This window comes from Saimiri boliviensis, chromosome 13 (genome assembly GCF_048565385.1).
Source record: "Saimiri boliviensis isolate mSaiBol1 chromosome 13, mSaiBol1.pri, whole genome shotgun sequence".
Taxonomy (NCBI): domain Eukaryota; kingdom Metazoa; phylum Chordata; class Mammalia; order Primates; family Cebidae; genus Saimiri; species Saimiri boliviensis.
In genome coordinates, this window is record NC_133461.1 from 63,427,910 (window position 1) to 63,446,366 (window position 18,457).

The 18,457-nt window shown below is 39.1% G+C and overlaps 1 protein-coding gene across 3 annotated transcripts in view; it reads left to right on the top strand.

Annotated features, from left to right (window-relative positions):
- ARHGAP28 (Rho GTPase activating protein 28) overlaps positions 1-18,457 on the top strand; it is a 189,626-nt gene that overhangs the window by 27,010 nt on the left and 144,159 nt on the right. The window contains exon 1 of one of the 3 annotated variants that reach the window (XM_010335562.3): positions 11,623-18,446. The exons of the other annotated variants lie outside the window; for them this stretch is intronic. The gene's annotated coding sequence lies outside the window, so the exon portion shown is untranslated. Of the gene's footprint in view, positions 1-11,622; positions 18,447-18,457 lie in introns of those variants that run through there. 3 annotated transcript variants of the gene reach the window in all.

The window sequence follows — 18,457 nt, forward strand, 5'->3', positions numbered from 1 at the left end:
TTTTGCCACAGTCCTTTGAATAATCATTTCCTTTCCTTGTTCTCTTCCCTCTCCTTCCTGCTCTGTCTCCATTACTTTAAGGTGTTAAAAATCCAAATTGAATAAGTAAAATAACTCTCACAGAAATAATGTATCAGAAAATATCCTTTCTACTTCAGCTCGTTAGAAGGATAAGAACCACATAGAAGGAGATCTTCCAAACCTAATAAATGTGGAGGTTGATTTCTTAATATACACATTATTGATCATGATGATTTAATCAAAACCGAAGGATAAATTTAAACTGAAAAATGTTCCTTACTTGGTGTATTAGTCAGGGTTGTCTAGAAGGACAGAACTAATAGGATATATGTATATGTGAAAGGGAGTTTATTAAGGAGAATTGACTCACACAATCACAAGGTGAAGTACCATGAGGATTAAGGAAGCCAGCAGTGGCTCAGTCTGAGCCCAAAATCTCAAAAGTAGGAAAGCCCACAGTGCAGCCTTCAGTCTGTGACCAAAGGCTGGGAGCCACTGGTATAAGTCCAAGAGTTCAAAAGCCAAAGAACATGGAGTCTAACATTTGAGGGTAGCATCCAGCATGGGAGAAAGACGAAGACCACAAGACTCTGCGAGTCCACTGTTCCCACCTTCTGCCCACTTTATTCTAGCTGAGCTGGCAGTTGATTGGATGGCACCCACCCACGTTGAGGGTGGGTCTGCCTCTCCCAGTCCACTGACTCAAATGTTAATTTTCTTTGGCAACACCCTCACAGACACACCAGGAAAAATACTTTGCATCCTTCAATCCAATCAAGTTGACATTTAATATTAACCATCACACTGGGTCTTGACAATAAAAAGCATTACTTAAAAAATCAAGAAAATATCCTTTCTAACCCTTCACAACAAATATGACCTGCTTAATGGTTACCACAATGGCAAATGGCAGTATTTTTTAGAAACATGGAAACTGATTAGTGGAATAAGCCATTCTTTCACATGGTGAAGTTCAGAAAACAGGAGAAACCCCAATTACACATTCGTAGACATCTGTAGGAAAATGGGGGGCAGGGCAGTGTTTTAAAAGAAGGGAAATAAATGAAATAAAGCAAAAGAAGCAAAATGTCTCTAGAAAGATGGGTCAAAGGCAGAAACAAATGAGAACAGAAGCTTGATCAACTTTACATATTGGGAGGGCTGTATAGGAAGTAGGAATTATAGGAACATGCTGATGATTAATACAAAGCCAGGATTTTATGGTCATTATGATGTTACTTTCTTAGGGAAATAAAATCCATACAGATTTGGTAAAAGGAGCATTTGAAGTCGTGGTCAATGTTCTGTTTTACCTATCCTACTGAATTAAGAATTAAGCAATGACAAGTGTATATATGTTTCCAAAATTTTGTGATCTCCTTCTCCCTATGTCCTCCTCTTCGTCATTGCAAAGTTAATGAGACCTGTGACATCAAAGACACAGAAACAGACCAAATGCCCAATGTTCTCAGCAACTTTGGTAAATTCTTTAAGAATTGGTGAAGCCAAGGGTCTTTCCAGCATCCGGTAGAATAAAGCATTGAACACAGAATTGGTTGTTCAAGCCACACAAGAAGGAGTATGGATCAAGCTCAAGCTCACAGAGCACTGCCCCAGAAAATAAATGAGCTCTGCCCTTAGATTATCCGCCAAGTCGCAAGACTTATTATGGGTTCCTTGGGACCTGACCTCAGCATTCCTAAGTCAAGGTATAAATTTTTGACTCTGAGAGGCATTTTCCAAGTACCACTAAGTCCTTTTTTTGTGCTGTATGAAATAGCTGTTTCCCAAGTTTATTGGGGAAGGGTCTGGGAAACAAACTGATGCCTGAGGAATTCTTCTTTTGATCTATGTCTCTGCATGGAGTTGTAGGTTTGCTAGCAACATTATTTAGGATAATCAGAGTGAGAAATTCCTGTGGTGGACATACTATACTAAAACCATCAAATGAGCAATGGTTGAGGGGCTGGAGAACTTATTAAGAGCCATAAAGCATAACTAAAGATTGTCCTTTTTTGCTTTGGTTTAGGGCATAGATTCTGCTTTGGAGTCTGGTGCTTGCTTTTTTTTTTTTTTTTTTTTGAGTCAAAGTTTTACTTTGTTGTCCAGGCTGGAGTGCAGTGGCACATGGCTCACTGCAACCTCCGCCTCCTGAATTCAAGTGATTCTCCTCTCTCAGCCTCGCAAGTAGCTGGGATTACAGGCATACACCACCACACTCGGCTAATTTTTGTATTTTGAGTAGAGATGGGGTTTCACCATGTTGGCCAGGCTGCTCTCAAACTCCTGACCTCAGGTGACCCACCCACCTTGGCCTCCCAAAGTACTGGGATTACAGATGTGAGCCATCAAGTTCAGCTGATTGCTTGTCTTTTAACATTGCACCAGAAAGCCGGAAGGGAAAGGATGAGCAACACAAATTGCCCAGTTTTACTTCTAGCTGGTTGGTCTAGTTAAACATTTGTAGGTAAACAGTCCTGAAAGTAAGCTTTTATGGTATTTATTATTTTTTTCCTCTCTATTCACTTATTATCTCAGATAAATAAGAATTATGGTCTTCAATTAGGGAAGATCAAAGGGAAATCAGGAAATAGCGATTTATTTATTGTAAGAGTCAGGAGAGGGGTGGGGGTGGGGAAAAAAAGTAAGAGTCAGGTAAGGACCTAGTACTGCTTTAGATGTGTTCTGAGACAATATGGAACTCTAGTAAATAAATTTTTATGAATGAGCTTTAGAAGTCATACTTAATTCACATACGATACAGTAAAATTAAGTTTGAATAGAATAGTTGGTTGAAATCATATTTAATATATGTATGGAGTGGGCTTTTCCTTTTAGATGCTTACTGTTTTTGCTTGTAGTCATCATTTCACCGATGATACCTTACATATAATTTGAAAGGAGGCAAATTCAGATATACTGGCAGATGGGGATTTAGTTCTTAATTTCAAATCATTTTAGACACAGTTACTCAAATTTCAGAATGTTTTATTGAAGAGTTGGTAGGAAATTTTTGGAAAAAAAATGGTGCTTTTCAAAAAGTAAAGTTTAAAAGTAAAGTCTCCTTTTCAGGTAGAACATTCTATTAATGATCAATAAAAGCCTATGTTTAAATATAGTTTGTATTATTTTATATCTTTTCTGTAGTATACAAAGTTACAGGGACTTGCCTTAATTTCGGTGATTCTCTAATTTGTTTTTAAATGCTACTAATTTCTTCAGAATTATGCTGCATAAAATATAGTTGGGTTGTTTTCAGATGTATATTTAGAGCTTGAGCCCTGCACCTAATAGGTTTAAAAATTTAAAATATGCTGGATATACTTATGGAACATCAGTATTAAATGAGTGAAGAAATTGAAATCTACTGCACATCTATATGGAAATTACAATAGCAAAAACAAAAAGTAAATAGTAGCTAAAATTGGAACACGTTCAGATTCTTATCTTATCTTGAAAAAATATGAAAGAATAACAGAGAAACTAGTATCCTGTACCCAGCTGCAGCGTTCCCCTGCTAAAGAACAACCTGACTTTAAATTTTACCCACAAGTTGCCACTTCCCACTGTGTTTAGAAACTGTGGTCACAGGTGGTTGATTCCTTTTTCAGAAAGCAATTCATTTAGATTGGTATCAGAATCTTGTTTGGTTCAACCAGAAGGCTATGCTAATTGTTGGCTATTTTCTTGGAGAGGGACATCAAACCGTCATCAGGAATGGCAGGAGTTTAAGAGAAACGTGTGATCAAAACATTTCCAGTAGGAGTTCAAAGGAAGAATTCAATGTGCTAAAATAATGAAGTGAATCTTCTCTCTCATGGAAGGTTCTCTCTAACTATGCCTGCCTATGTAAGTTCAAACACACACACACACACAAACTACCTGCACATGTTTTGGAGAATTGCAGTGAACAGATTTTCTTTTTCCTTTTAGAAACATTGGGCCACTGTAAAAGTTTGGTGACAGTAAATTTGCAAATATGATTATTTTCATTTTCCAAGTAAAAAAAGAAAGTAAGTTTTTAATGCTGTGATTTAAAGCAAAGTAAGTGTAATTTGTAAGAGAACTCTCAAAGTCAAGATCCTGTTAGCCTAAAAATAAGACCACAATCCCCATCATACCAAGAATTCTTAGGTCCAGGTAAGAAACAAACTCAGAATTCAGCAAGTACACTGTGAAATTATACAGTATAGTATAATGAACATACAGTAAAATAATGAAATTTAAATGCATGACTTCTGTGAAATTATTTTAAAAGAATTTTTAAACTAGTAGAAAAGTTTATTTTTTGCTGACAGTTCTGTTTTTGTACAACACATTCACAACACTTTCTACCGAAGCTTTTAGTTCCTTAGCAGTGTAAAAGATTTCTCACTAAGAAAATGGATTGCTTTGATAAAGTAAAAATTAGCATCGATATCAAATTTATTATTATCCAAAGCTTATCTCAATTTAGCTATTGCAATAGAGCTTCCCCTTTAAAACCTGCATCACCGTTACTATTATTTTACATTCTGATCTTTAATTCATATGAAAGGATTTGTTACAGTTAGTCTGGGTCAGTGACTCAATCTCTCCAAGAGGACACAACACAGAAATGGGCCTTGTACTTTCTTGGATTCATTTCATGTTACTGATTTTACCTGGGTGTAATTCAGAATACAAATGTAGAAGTTGTATATATCCATATCAGGGGTCCTTCAAATATGGGAAGATGAGATAGTGGGCTTATACTTAGGTCTCTGTATACAACAACCTTTTTTATTTTCCCAAGTTAAATTAAAATACACATAAACATACACAAAACAGCATATATGTAGTATGATTTCATTTATATAGTGTACATAATAAGCAACACTAATTGGTGGTATCAGAAGTAAGGTTAGTAATGTCCTAGAGATGGGGGTGGGGTAAAGGCAGGGACAGGTAGTAAGTGCAAGGGACATGGGGCGAGCTTCTGAGTTACTACTCTTTTCTTGATTTCAATGACGTTTCATAGGCGTATTCTGTCTGTGAAAACTCATCAGGCGATCTCCTTATGGTTTGTTCTGTTTCCTGCATGTATATTACATTAAAATGTTTCTAAAGGCATGCACATTAGTAAACACGGAATTTTGGTTCCCCAGCTTGGGTCTTGGTTATTACCCAAATACAAGTTGGAGAGGCTGCTTATGTGCACATGTTTCTCACAGATCTTGGAGTCTAACCCACAGTATAAAATGAAACAGTATTGATGGAGACAGGTATTACCATTGCTTAACCCACAGCATGAATCTGAGCTCCTAGGCCCTACACTTGAACCATCAGCCACCCAGCCATATTATAATCTGTTAACATATGTGGATGAGGACCAAGGATCAGAATCAGGAAGGGCCAGTGGTCAGTGAGGGAACTGGGAAGTAAAGCCAGCAAGCTAAGCATTCTTTATGATCGACTGACCTCTAAATATGTACCTCCACCCAGCCTCCTTCCTGAATAGTGGTTTTCAGCTTGGGCTCTGCAATTAGGAAGAGTCAATTCCTCTTTTAGCTTTGCCATTCTGTAGCTGTGAGCCTTTGGCCAAGTTATGTTATCTCATTAAGGCTGAGCTTCCTCATTTGTAAGAAGACGTATGATAATACAGAGTTGTTGGCACTCTGTGGTATATAGGAAAGGTTTAAGAAGGGTAGTTACCATCAATAACCAGTGGTCTATGGGCAGTTCCACAGGTTTCTCAATTTCAAGGCATCCAATTTTTACTTTGTCATCTCTGCTCACCGTTACCTGCCCATTTGTGGGTAGCCTAGGAATCATTCTCCTTTTCTCCTGCCCTCTACCAGTCACCCCATTGATTAGCTTTCCAGGGCATCAGTTTCTTTCAACTCCATGGCATGACTCAAGCTGTCAGCCTTTCTAGCTTGTCTTACTTCAAATGCCTTCCAGGTGCACATCCCACTCCAAAAGTTTCTTATAATGCAGACAGTGATTTTTCTAAAATGCAGGTTCAGCCATGCCACACACACACACCCTGCTTAAAATTCTATAATGGTTTTCATTTCCCTCAGGGTAACCTGAACTGCTTAATATTTTATACCACCTTATAAGGCCTTACATGGCCTGATTTGCTGCCACTTTCCTCTCTACCTTCAAATCTTATTTCTCTTTTTCAGTCTATACTGCAAAAGGATGTAATTTCATTCAGTTTCTCCTCTTTCAATTTATTTCAATTCCTTCGATTAGAATAGCCTGCTGTGCCTCCCCCATTGTTATGAAATGAACTGTGTGCCCCCAGAATCCATATGTTGAAGTCGAATCCACAGTACCTCAGAATGTGACCATATTTAGAGATAGGGCCTTTACAGAGCTAATTAAGTGAAAATAGGGCCTAATCTAGAATCCCATACTGGTGTCCTTATATGAAGAGGACATTGAGACAGAGGGAAGACTGGGTGAGAATGTGGGGAGAAGACAGCCATCTGTGCAACGAGAGAGGCCTCAGGAGAAACCAGTGCCATCAAGACCTTGATCTTAGACTTTTTATTTCCAGAAATGTGAGGGAAACAAATCTGCTTAAGCTATCCAGTCTGTGACATTTTGGTATGGCAGCTCGAGCAGGGTTAATATACCCACAATGAATTCACTTCCCTGCTTCAGGATTGAGTGTAGAAGTAATGTTTTCTAGGGTACTCTCTGGGTTAGGCCAGGTACCCTCTGATTGGCATATCAACACCAAAACCATATTGACCATGCACCATGCCTTGTGTCATCCCCTTTAATTTTCACAATAACTTTATGAGAGAGATGGTTGTTTGTATGTTTTGAGGCAGAGTCTTGCTCTGTCTCCCAGGCTGGAGTGCAGTGGTGTGATCTCGGCTCACTGCAACCTCTGCCTCAAGCGATTCTCCTGCTTCAGCCACCCAAGTAGCTGGGACTTTCAGGCATATGCCACCACACCCACCTAATGTTTGTATTTTTAGCAAAGATGAGGTTTCACCACATTGGACAGGCTGGTCTCGAACTCCTGATCTCAAGTGATCAGCCTGCCTTGGCCTCCCAAAGTCCTGGGATTACAGCCATGAGCCACCTCTCCTCGCCAAGAGAGATGATTTTATCATCCTAAATTTACCCATTAGAAAACGGGAAAAGAGGAGTTGCCAGACACGCACAGGTGACCCAATCTCTTTCTGTAGTTCTTATTTGTCAGGGAAGACTTCCTGCACACATTTTAGAGTTTGACTCCAGACTAGCCTTATTACTGTGTCATAGCAGTCATCCTACTTTACTGCAAACACTTGTTTAATTTTCCTCTCTGCTAGTCTTGAAGCTCCAGGAGCACAAAGCCTACGTCTGGACTTTTTTTTCGCTGACCTGTCAGCCAGTGTCCAGTGCAGTGTGTCTCACAAATACGTGCTGGGTGCTTCCACCTCCAGTGCTGAGACACGCGAGCCGCCAGGAGCAGTCTCGTCTGGCCCTTGGCTGGGGAAAGAGACACAGTGTTCTGAACTTCTCCCTCTTCTCTCTCCATTGTTTTTGCAGTTCTTTTTATTTGGGGTTAGAAAAAGAAAGTATTAAAGTGGAGAAATAATGATCAAGAATATGCTGTATTCAATCTTTATTCGTACAATCTAGTTGGCTGTTTTCTTCTTTCAAACTAAAGACAAACAGCTTTCTTTAGAAATTTGGAATATGGATGATAAAATCTAATTCCACACACTTTAAGTTGTACATGGAAGGAGTCCTCATAGACATGAAAGAATAACATAGTAATTTCAGTGAAATGAAGGGCAAATAGTTCAATTATTGAATTGCTTGATATTCGAAAAAGGAACATGAATTGGTACTTTTCTAGAATTTCACAGGCACTTCCTGCAATCCAGGGTTCATGGATACTGGTGTACAAGCCCACATCCAAAAAGATCAAAGGAAATATTAGCATATCAGCACTGTTTATACTACCTGCCCATGAGTCACTTTAGTAGCTCCCTTGATGATCAGATTGAAAAACCGTAGTGTATTTAGGGTTTGGCATTATCGAGGTTTCAGGCATCCCCTAGGGGTCTTGGAATGTGTCCCCTGAGGAAAAGGAGGGATCACCCTCTGTCATAAGGGAGGCTTAAAGTGTGAGAGTTCAGAGGAAGATGGCTCCTCCCTAGAATCAGGGAAGGCATCAGCCAGAGACTAAGTTGACCCTGACATTATTATAGTAACTCCTCTTCAGGAGCTGCAAACCTGCGAGCCTCCTCCCTGCGGCAGCCGTCAGTTCTCTGATTGGACCTGACCATGTTAGGCCAGTGAACTAGCTAAGACAGATTCCAGTTTTAAGCCTGCCTTAGAATTCAAATCAATCAAAACTCTTGTAAGGTTATTTTGCGTCTTATCCCTATGATTAATCAATTCAAGCCTGAAAACAATGACTGGACTTTCTGCATGTTATACTCTGACCTTGGTGCTAAAAATGCTAATGTTAGAAATTGTGGGCAGTTGCTGTGGACCAGCCATTTTATTGCATTACTTTACAATGTGCTTAACCAAAAAGGCCGATACAAAATGACCGATACAATTTAAGTGTTTATCTCTAACAGAGGACTTAGAGTAGAAAAAAAAAAAAAAGACTCAACAGTAATTATTGCTACAGACTTTATAGCAGTTGGACACAAAATGTTACCAGCTAGTACTAGATTTGATTTGCTAAGGTTTTGCTGAGGATTTCCGTGTCTATGTTTGTAAACGATGTTGGTCTGTGGGTTTTTGTTCTGGCAATGTCTTTGTACGATGGTTTTGGTATCATAATCCTGACTTCTTACAATGGATTGAGAAGAGTTCCTTTTACCTCTGTTTTCTGTGCAAGTCTGGTATTTCTTCCTTAATGTTTAATAGCATGTCAGTGAAGCCACCTGGGCTTGGAGTTTTCTTTGTGAGAAGGTTTTAAATTATGAATTCAATTTCTTTAATAAATATGGATAGATCACATTTCTTCTTCTGTCAGTTCTAATAAATTATCTTTCAAGGCATCTGTCCATTTCATATAAGCTGTTGAATTTCTTGGCATAGGATTCTTCATAATAGTCCCTTATTTTCTGTTTGCGATCTGTAGGATTTTTGGGCACAATATTCTTTTTTTCCTTTCCAGCACTGCTGAGTTTTGACTTTTCCCCTCTAGCTATATATTTATTAATATAAATTTATTCATTTTACTTATCTTTTCCAAACCTTGCTTTTTTAAACATTTATTTTATTCTATTGTTTGCCTGCTTACTATTTGCTTGATTTTTGCTCTTGTCTTAATTATTTCTTTGCTTCTGTTTATTTTTGACTTAATTTAATCCTCTTCTTTTAACAGCTTCCCTAAGGTGGAAGCTTAGATAATTGATTTTTTATCGTTCTTCTATTTTAATGTAACCATTTGTTGCTATAAAATTCCCTCTGAGGATTGCTTTAGCTGCGTCCCACATATATTGGTTTGTTGTGGTTTTCTTACTATTCAGTTCAAAATATTTTCTAATTTCTCTTGGGATTTCTTCTTTGACTTTTCAGGTTATTTAAAAGTGTGCTGAAGGCCAGGCGCGGTGGCTCAAGCCTGTAATCCCAGCACTTTGGGAGGCCGAGGCAGGTGGATCACGAGGTCAAGAGATCGAGACCATCCTGGTCAACGTGGTGAAACCCCGTCTCTACTAAAAATGCAAAAAATTAGCTGGGCATGGTGGCGTGTGCCTGTAATCCCAGCTACTCAGGAGGCTGAGGCAGGAGAATTGCTTGAACCCAGGAGGGGAAGGTTGCGGTGAGCTGAGATCGCGCCATTGCACTCCAGCCTGGGTAACAAGAGCGAAACTCCATCTCAAAAAAAAAAAGTGTGCTGATTGACCGGGCGCGGTGGCTCAAGCCTGTAATCCCAGCACTTTGGGAGGCTGAGGTGGGTGGATCACGAGGTCAAGAGATCGAGACCATCCTGGTCAACAAGGTGAAACCCCGTCTCTACTAAAAATACAAAAAATTAGCTGGGCATGGTGGCACGTGCCTGTAATCCCAGCTACTCAGGAGGCTGAGGCAGGAGAATTGCCTGAACCCAGGAGGTGGAGGTTGCGGTGAGCCGAGATCGTGTCATTGCACTCCAGCCTGGGTAACGAGAGTAAAAAAAAAAAAAACTCCGTCTCAAAAAAAAAAAAAAAAAAAAAAGTGTGCTGATTAATTTCCAATCTTTGGGGATTTTCTAGGTATTAAAAAATCAATTTCTAATTTAATTCCATTGTGGTCAAAGAACATACTGTGCATATGAAGTAGGTCCTTTAACATTTCTTGGGACTTGTTTTATGGTTTGGCATATGCTTTACCCTGGGAATGTTCCCTGTGAATCTAAAAAGAATGTGTAGTCCACTCTTCAGGATGAAAGTTGTCTATAAAGCTCCATTACGTTAATTTGGCTGATACTATTGGTTCTTTTCTTTATTTTTCCTGATTTTCTGTCTACTTCTTCTATCTCTTCCTGAGAGGAGAGTGTTGAAATCTCTAACTATAATTGTGCATGTGTCTCTCTTTTCAGTTCTGAAAGGTTTTTACCTCAAATATTTTGAAGCTCTGTGTTTCAGGGCATACCCATTTAGGGTTGTTAGGTTTTCTTTACGAATGCAGTCATTTATCATCAATAAATATCCCTCCTTGTCCTTAATCCGAGTTCTTGTTCTGAAGTTGTACCAGCCTTTGAGTTGTGCTGCTGGATCTCGTTTCCGAAGAGTGGAATACTTAGCCCACAGCCTCAGTTTTCACACTTCAGGACCTGCCAGTCTTCCTGTTGTGGCTCTGCTCTCCCCAAGATGCCACTGGCCCATGACGGAGCACAGCATGGTACTAGACTGGGCTGATTCAGCCCAATGCCAACTCCTCTGTTGGCAGTTTCTGCTGCGGGATCTCTGTAGGCCTGACTGAGACTTTTGGGGACCTACACCTCAGTCCCAGACTCTTCCTACTCAAGTCTTTTTCCCCTTCTCTGATCAAGGGTTTCAGATCTTCATTCATGTTTGAAGGCTTTTCTGTGCTCAGTCTGGCTCTCATTTACCTTAATCTTTCATGGCTGTTTCTCCCAGTAAATCTCCTGAGCCTCTGACTCAGTATTGACATCTGCTTTGTGAAGGACCCACGCTGCCGTACAAGTCTACCTGTCTAAGTGACGTGGCCATCCCAGCTTTCTTATGATTAGCATTTGCATGGCATAGCTTGGTCCGCCCCATGCTTTTCCTACGCCTCTGTCTTTATGAAGTGTGTAGACAGCATACATGCTCAGGTTCTGCTCTGTGTTTACTATTCATTCCATCCGCTTTCTTCCCTTCTTCTCACTCATTTCTGCCCCTCGTTTAGATTACTTGAGTTTTGCTTTTTTTTTAAAGAATTTTATCTCTACTCTTTTAGCTCTTTGTTCATTATTTTTAGTGATTGCTGCAGAGTTTATAACGACACTTTATCTTATCACATTCTACCTCTGAGTAATGTTATCATTTCATGTATAAGAGTCTTAAGATTTTTGCTTTCTTTTTTTCTCCTTTTTGCTGGTATTATTGTATATTTTATTACATATTTCATAAACCTTAAAATACATTATTAGTCTTGTTTTACACAATTTTATCTTAAGGAAATCAAAATAAGAAAATCGTTTCTTTTACATGTATCCACATATTTACAGTTTCCCACACTTTTATTCTTTTGTAGAGGTCCAAGTTTCCATCTGGTATTATTTTCTTTCTGCTTGAAAAACTTGTTCTAGTATTTTTTTCTAGTGCAGATTGGCTTGCTCTGTGCTTTTGTTTGTCTAAAAAAGTATTTATCTAATCTTCCTTTATGAAGGATAACGTCACTGGATATGGAATTCTAGGTTGATCATGATCTTCTTTTTATGCTTTAAAGATGTTGCTCTACTGCTTTTAGCTTGTTTTGTTTCTGACAAGAAGTTTGCAGTTATTCTTATCTTTGTTCTTCTGTATGTAATATGTCTGGTTTTTTCTACTCTGCTGCTGTCAATATTTTCTTTATCTCTGTTTTTCAGCAATTACATCATTGTGTGCCTGTTTGTGGTTTTGTGTTACCTTTCTTGGAGTTCATTGAGTTTCTTGAATCTGTGATCTATAGTTTTCAACAACCTTGGAAAATTTTCAGCCACTATTTCTTTAAATCAGTTCCTCCTCCCAGTCCCCATCCTAGCACTCCAGTAGCACATATGTTGGGCTACTCAGTATCATCACACAGGTCACTCAGGCTCTATTCAATTTTTCCAGACTTTTGTTCCTTGTGTGTTTCAGTTTAAGTATTTTCCATATTTCCTCTCCAAATTTATTGGTCTCTTACTCTGCAGTTGATTAATGTGCTGATAATTCTATCTGGTATGTTTTTCATTTCAGATATTTTGTTCATTTCCAGAAAGTTTTATTTTCTTATCTTCCATGTCTCCCCTCTTATTTTTCTTTTTAATTCCTAAAATTATTGAGCATAGTCATGATTTCTCTTTGATGTCCTTGTGTGCTAATTCCTCCACTCTCAACTCTGTAATTTCTGAGTCTGTTTTTGCGTCTCATTTTCTGCTTCTTTGCAGATACGTAGTTTTGTAGTGAATGCCGGACTTCTATTTTGTTGTTATTCGGTGCAAGGTTTTATTGTCTTTCTTTATAAGTTTCATTAAGGTAGGTCTAGAGTGGCCTTTACTTGGGCTGATTTAGTTTCACTGAAGTGAGAAACTTCTGGGGTTTTGACTAAAACCCCAGGTTCTCAACAAAGACTTTCTGTTCTGATTGGTCCAGAGTCAAATGCCTCCCAGCCCTTTGGGAGCTCTGGGAATTACTTAACTTATTGAAGATATTTTTTTTGGAGGATGGGGGGCTGCTCTATGAAGTTGACCCTGCACATGAATGACTAAATATTTAGCAAAAAACTCAAGGAGACCCCATATGGATTAATTGAGCTCTTTGTCTCTATCACTTCTTTCTGTCAGATACTTTTTCTACCAAATTCCATTTGCCGTAGCCTCCTTGAGCTCTGTTCTATGTCCTTGTAAGTCGGTGAGGCCCCCGTGTTCCTGGCTTACCCTTGCTGTACTGCTGTTCTGCGCGGTTCATCCAGGCGGAAAGCTGGGACGCCCGTGGGACCCACTCATTGTTCCTTTTCTCTCAGGCATCACATGTTCTTTTATGCTTCCCCTTATCTGATGTCTTACAAACAGTTTTTTATGTAGTTTATGCACTATCCTAGTTGTTGATGGTGGCAAGGCTAATCTAATATCACTTAATCCTTTGTGGCCAGAAACCATTTCAGCTTTTATAAATATTCTGTGTGTTTCCTCTTAGACATTAAGGTAGCCTTTTAGAGCCTCCTTAGAGTTGAGAAAGAAGCAACTTTTTGGTAGGAGGAGAAGAGACCCCAGGGCCATTGATTGTGCCCTGGACTGGCACAAGCTGATATTAGACACAGGACCATAGTTGGGCATCCCAGAAAGAAAGGGAGTGTGACAACTGGGAGACGAGGGGGTGCTGTGGCTCCGGCTCTTCCCAGGCACGGTTTCCCAGTCACCTTTCACACATAAGAAATGTAGGTAAGGGACAGCCTGTACATCTAAACTATTCCAAGAAAGTGATTTCTTCACTGGGGCTTCATATCTATCGTTTATGGATGTGAATTTTCCTTCTTCTTTGAATGTCCATGGCAATTTAAATATTTCTTTAATCGTTTTCTTCTGCATCAGTGCTATTTATTGAGGACTTCCAAAAGCCAGGAACTCTGTTGAGGGATTTGCATTCATAAACTCACTTAATTTTTCACTGTGACCCAATGAGGTAGGTACTGGTATGGTCTCTATTTTATTCAAGAGGAAAGCGAGACTTGGAAAGATTAAGAAATTTGCTGAAGCTCATGCACCTGCAATGTGTCAAAGCCAGGATTTGCGCCCATGTCCATTTCATTTCATGCTCTGCATTCGTGATGTTAGGCTATCTTTCTCTCTATACTGCACACTACCTTTCTACTATAGTGGTTTCTGTGTCTGTCTTTGTAGTTTATAAATTGATTGAGAATAGGAACCCTGTACTTACATGTCTTGTGTTCTCATAGTATCTAGCAGGGCCCTTCCCCACAGCAGTTGGAAGAGAGAAAAGGAGAAAGGAACATTTCCTTTATTATTTACTTGGAAAGCAAATAGTTCTAAACTCTTAGAATTAACTTGCCTTCAAAATATTTCCTTATCAAGAATATTTTCCTCTCAAGGTAACTTTGTCTTATTTATTTTATTCCTAACAAATCATAGTTACTGGAGTCAGCTGATAGGAAATTAGCTATCCTTCTATAAACAACAAATGGCAACAAGGAAAGACGCATTTTTATTCTGTTGCAAAGTGTACTAAGCAGTAATTGCAGGCTTTGGGATAATGTGTTCTATGATATTTGTTCCTTTTAGTTGGGGACGTAAATGATCTCTTACAAGATTGTTTTTTGTGTTTTCTGTAGCATTAGATAAATATTTATTAAAATGTGGGCTCAAATAAGGATAGAAATAGTACAATCAGTAATTTGAAGTTATCTTTTTATTTGTGAACCAAATATGTAGTGCTGTCTTGATTAAATCTGTCAGTAATCTGGGCAATAAAGCTATTCTACAGGAAAAAGCTGGCCCGAGCATTGACATCTCCAGGGTAGGATTTCAGACCTTCTGGGTGCTTCCAAAGTGTTGATGCGTTTGATGAAGAAAAAAGACTTGAATATTGGATGGCAGTTTCCACATTTCACCCCACCTTCCCCTGGGGTCAAACATGCTTGTCACAGGCAGCATTTAAGCCACAAGTGATAACCTTCTATAGTTGAACTCTCTTGTTCCACGTAGACTGGTATTTGTCAGGCCAGAGGCTACTCGTAATTGAGAAAGCCTGGCTGCTAGAAGCTGTTAAAAAATCAATACCAAACTTCTTTAGAATCTTTCGTTATTCAATTAAAAGATGCCTCTAGCCCTTGAGTGAGTGAGGGGTGAGAGAGGCGGAGGGAAGTGGGGAGCCACATTGCCCTAGTACCTGAAACCTTAAATTCAGAAAACCATAAAGAGAGTGGAGACTTGTGAAAGGCAGTCAATTTTGTTTTTATTTGACCACACTCTGTTCTTAGAGATTCTTTTTCATTGGCCCAAACCTATAACTTTTAGATTCAATAATCATGAAATTCTTCTGTATATTTTGGAACTACAATGACTTCATTCAGAGTGAGCAACTTTAAATTTTTTTTTTTTTTTTTGGTGAGACAGGGTTTTGCTCTGTTGCCCAGGCTAGAGTGCAGTGGTGCGATCATGGCTCACTACAGCCTTTTTCTCCTGGGCTCAAGGAATCCTTCTGTCCCAGCCTGCTGGATAGCTGGGACTATGGGTGTGCACCACCATCACATCTGGTGAATTTTTAGATTTTTTGTAGAGATGAGGTGGATATCTCACTACATTGTCCAGACTGGTCTCAAACTCCTGAGTTCAAGCTATCTCCCTGCCTCAGCCTCCTAAAGTGCTGGGAATACAGGTATAAGCCACTGTGCCCAGCCTAAGTCTTTATTTTCAATTACTAATGCTCACGAAAAGATCTGTAGTAAGATAGTTCTTGTCCTCTCTAAAGAGTGGGAGCCAAGAGACAGTAGAGAGGAAAAGAAGAGAGATGGGGAGGTTTGTATTTCACAAGCAAAGCAAGAGAGCTCCTTAGAAGTGAGAGGGAATTATGTTTCACATGATCTTGAGATTCAGGATCTTTCATCTCTTGGTAATTTTATAAAATAGACAGCCACTAAAGTCACTTTCTTCCTTAGACATAATCGATTCATGAACATTCATCAAGGAATTGATTTGTGGTCCCTGGTGAACTGAACCAGATTCAAGCAAGAATGTGAAGGCCCATCACTAAATGCCATATGTTGTTTCCGATCCTTGAGACTCTCCAGTTGCCCAGTACGATGTTATGTTAAACATTAGTAGTTGGATCATAAGAACCACAAGGGAACACACGTCATTTTCCTTGTCTGGATCAGGTTCTTTATGTAGTTAGATAAAAGATTAGGACTGTGAGGTAACAGCATGTTAGGATGACTAGCTGGAAGAGAGGAAACATAGACATGATCAAATTCAAAGTAGTAGATACCTCAGATGCCCTGACCTGATCATTACACATTCTATGCATGTAACCACATGTACCCCATAAATATGTAAAATATTATATATCAATACAAAATCCTCTCAAATCCGAAAAACCGCACAGTACAATTAAATGAATCCCACTGCAACCAAGCTAGGACTTAAAGGGTGTTGGGGAGTTTTCATTTTTAAGAGAAACAAGCCCAAGAAAGGACTTTAAGTATACTCTCAACTAAGCTAAAATTTTTTCAGTGAATTAATTCATATTAAATATTGTAGCTAATAGTCACACTCCATGAAGTTCATTTGTACATTAACCATCTTAATAGTATGTTTCAACTGGGTGCTCTAACAGGATATAAGGTCAGATTTATTACACTTGTTTTCAGGAGTTACAAGTTTACTACATTGCATTTTCCTTGCTATGTTTCTCTATAGAAAAACGGTACAGACGGTCCCTGGCTTAGGGTGGTTCAACTTAAAACGATATTTTGACTCACAATAGTGCAAAAGTGTATGTGTTCAGTAGATCGTACTCTGAGGACCCATTCAAGCATTCTGTTTTTCACTTTCAGTACAGTATCCAATACAGTTTCAGTACAGTATCTGTACATTACATGAGATATTCAACATGTCTTATAAAATAAGTTTGTGTTAGAGGATTTTACCCAACTGTATGCTAATGTAAGTGTTCTGAGCACATTTATGGTAGACTAGGCTGAGCTGTGATGGTTGGTAGGTTGGGTGTATTAATTGCATTTTTGACTTATTTGACTTATTTCAGCAGTATTTTCAAATTGTGATGGTTTTTTGTTTGTTTGTTTGTTCTGTTTTTTTTAGACAGAGTCTTGCTCTGTTGCCCAAGCTGGAGTGCAATGGCATGATCTTGGCTGACCGCAAACTCTGCCTCCCAGGGCCAAGTGATTCTCTTGCCTCAGCCTCCTGAGTAGCTAGGATTATAGGTGTGTGCCACCACACTCGGCTAAATTTTGTATTATTAGTAGAGATGGGGTTTCATCATGCTGGCGAGGCTGATCTCAAACTCCTGTCGTCAGGTGATCCAACCACCTTGGCCTCCCAAAGTGCTGGGATTGTGATGGTTTTATCTGGACATAGCTCCATCATAAGTCGAGAAGCATCTGTATTCATTGACTAATTAAATACATATTTGTTTGAGGTTTACTGTGTGTAGAATGCTGTACTTGACTTTGTCTGAAATTATGCATTTATCCGTTTATTCATTTAGCAAATATTTATTGTATGTTAATATATTCCAGGAACAGCTCTAGGCACTGGAAATGTTAAATCAGAATAGCAAATGAAGTTTCTGTTCCACCTGCGACCTAGGGGCCAATGAGGAAGTCGGACAGTACACAGGCAACAGATGCCTACATAATGTAATTTTGGAAAGAAGAGAAGAATTATATTAGCTCCTTTTCGTAATGTCTGATATTGTGTGACAGCAGCTGGGAAATCAAATACTGCGATATAATGATAGCATGCTCTGACTTTTATAGAGAGCCAAGGATAGGGTCTTTCACAGATATTTTATGTAGCTCTCATAATAGCTTTGTAAAGTACATATTATTAATGCCATTTATTCAGATGGAAAAACTGAAGCTCAAAGAGAATCTGTGAATTTCTGAAGGGCTCAAAGCTAGTAAATGGCAAAGTTTTTTTAATCGGACCCTTGCCTTCGGACCGTAAATTGCGTGATTTTTCTCTGTATTGCTGCTTGATATATATTGAATTAATCATCCGTGAATTCTTTCCTTTCTACATTTCAGCTTAAAAAAAATCTTTCAGGAGTAGGAAAACTTTTTGCGATCATAGCAGTTATGGTTTTTGCTTTTGACTTTTGCATAAAGCTCCATGTTTGTTAAGTAGAGGAAAGAAGGAAGGAAAAACTGTAAAAATTGTCTTCACACACTGTGTGGGTTTCTGTTAATCTCAGCCTTCTCGAGGCTGATTACACTTCACAGTCTTCCTTAGGAAATGGATGGAAGTCTGAGCTGAGACACAAACAGGAAGGCTCCAGGCAGCATTTGTCCCACAGGCACCACCTCCTTAAATAGCTACTGTGTGATGGAAATAGTTCTCCACTTAGAGAAGAAACTCCATTGCCCTTTGTTTCTGGCCCTGCGGGGCTGGAGGTGGTCAGCACTGTCCTGCCCTTGTTGAAGCAACTTTAATGGGTGTGAAGTGCTGAATGTGGACTGGGGATGGCTTCCCTGCCTTTGGGCCATGGAGAGACATCCTTGCAGAGGAGTTTTGTGGGTTTTCCGTAAGAAGATCATCGTCGAGACTTTTAACCTGCTGAAAGGTAAGGTTTTA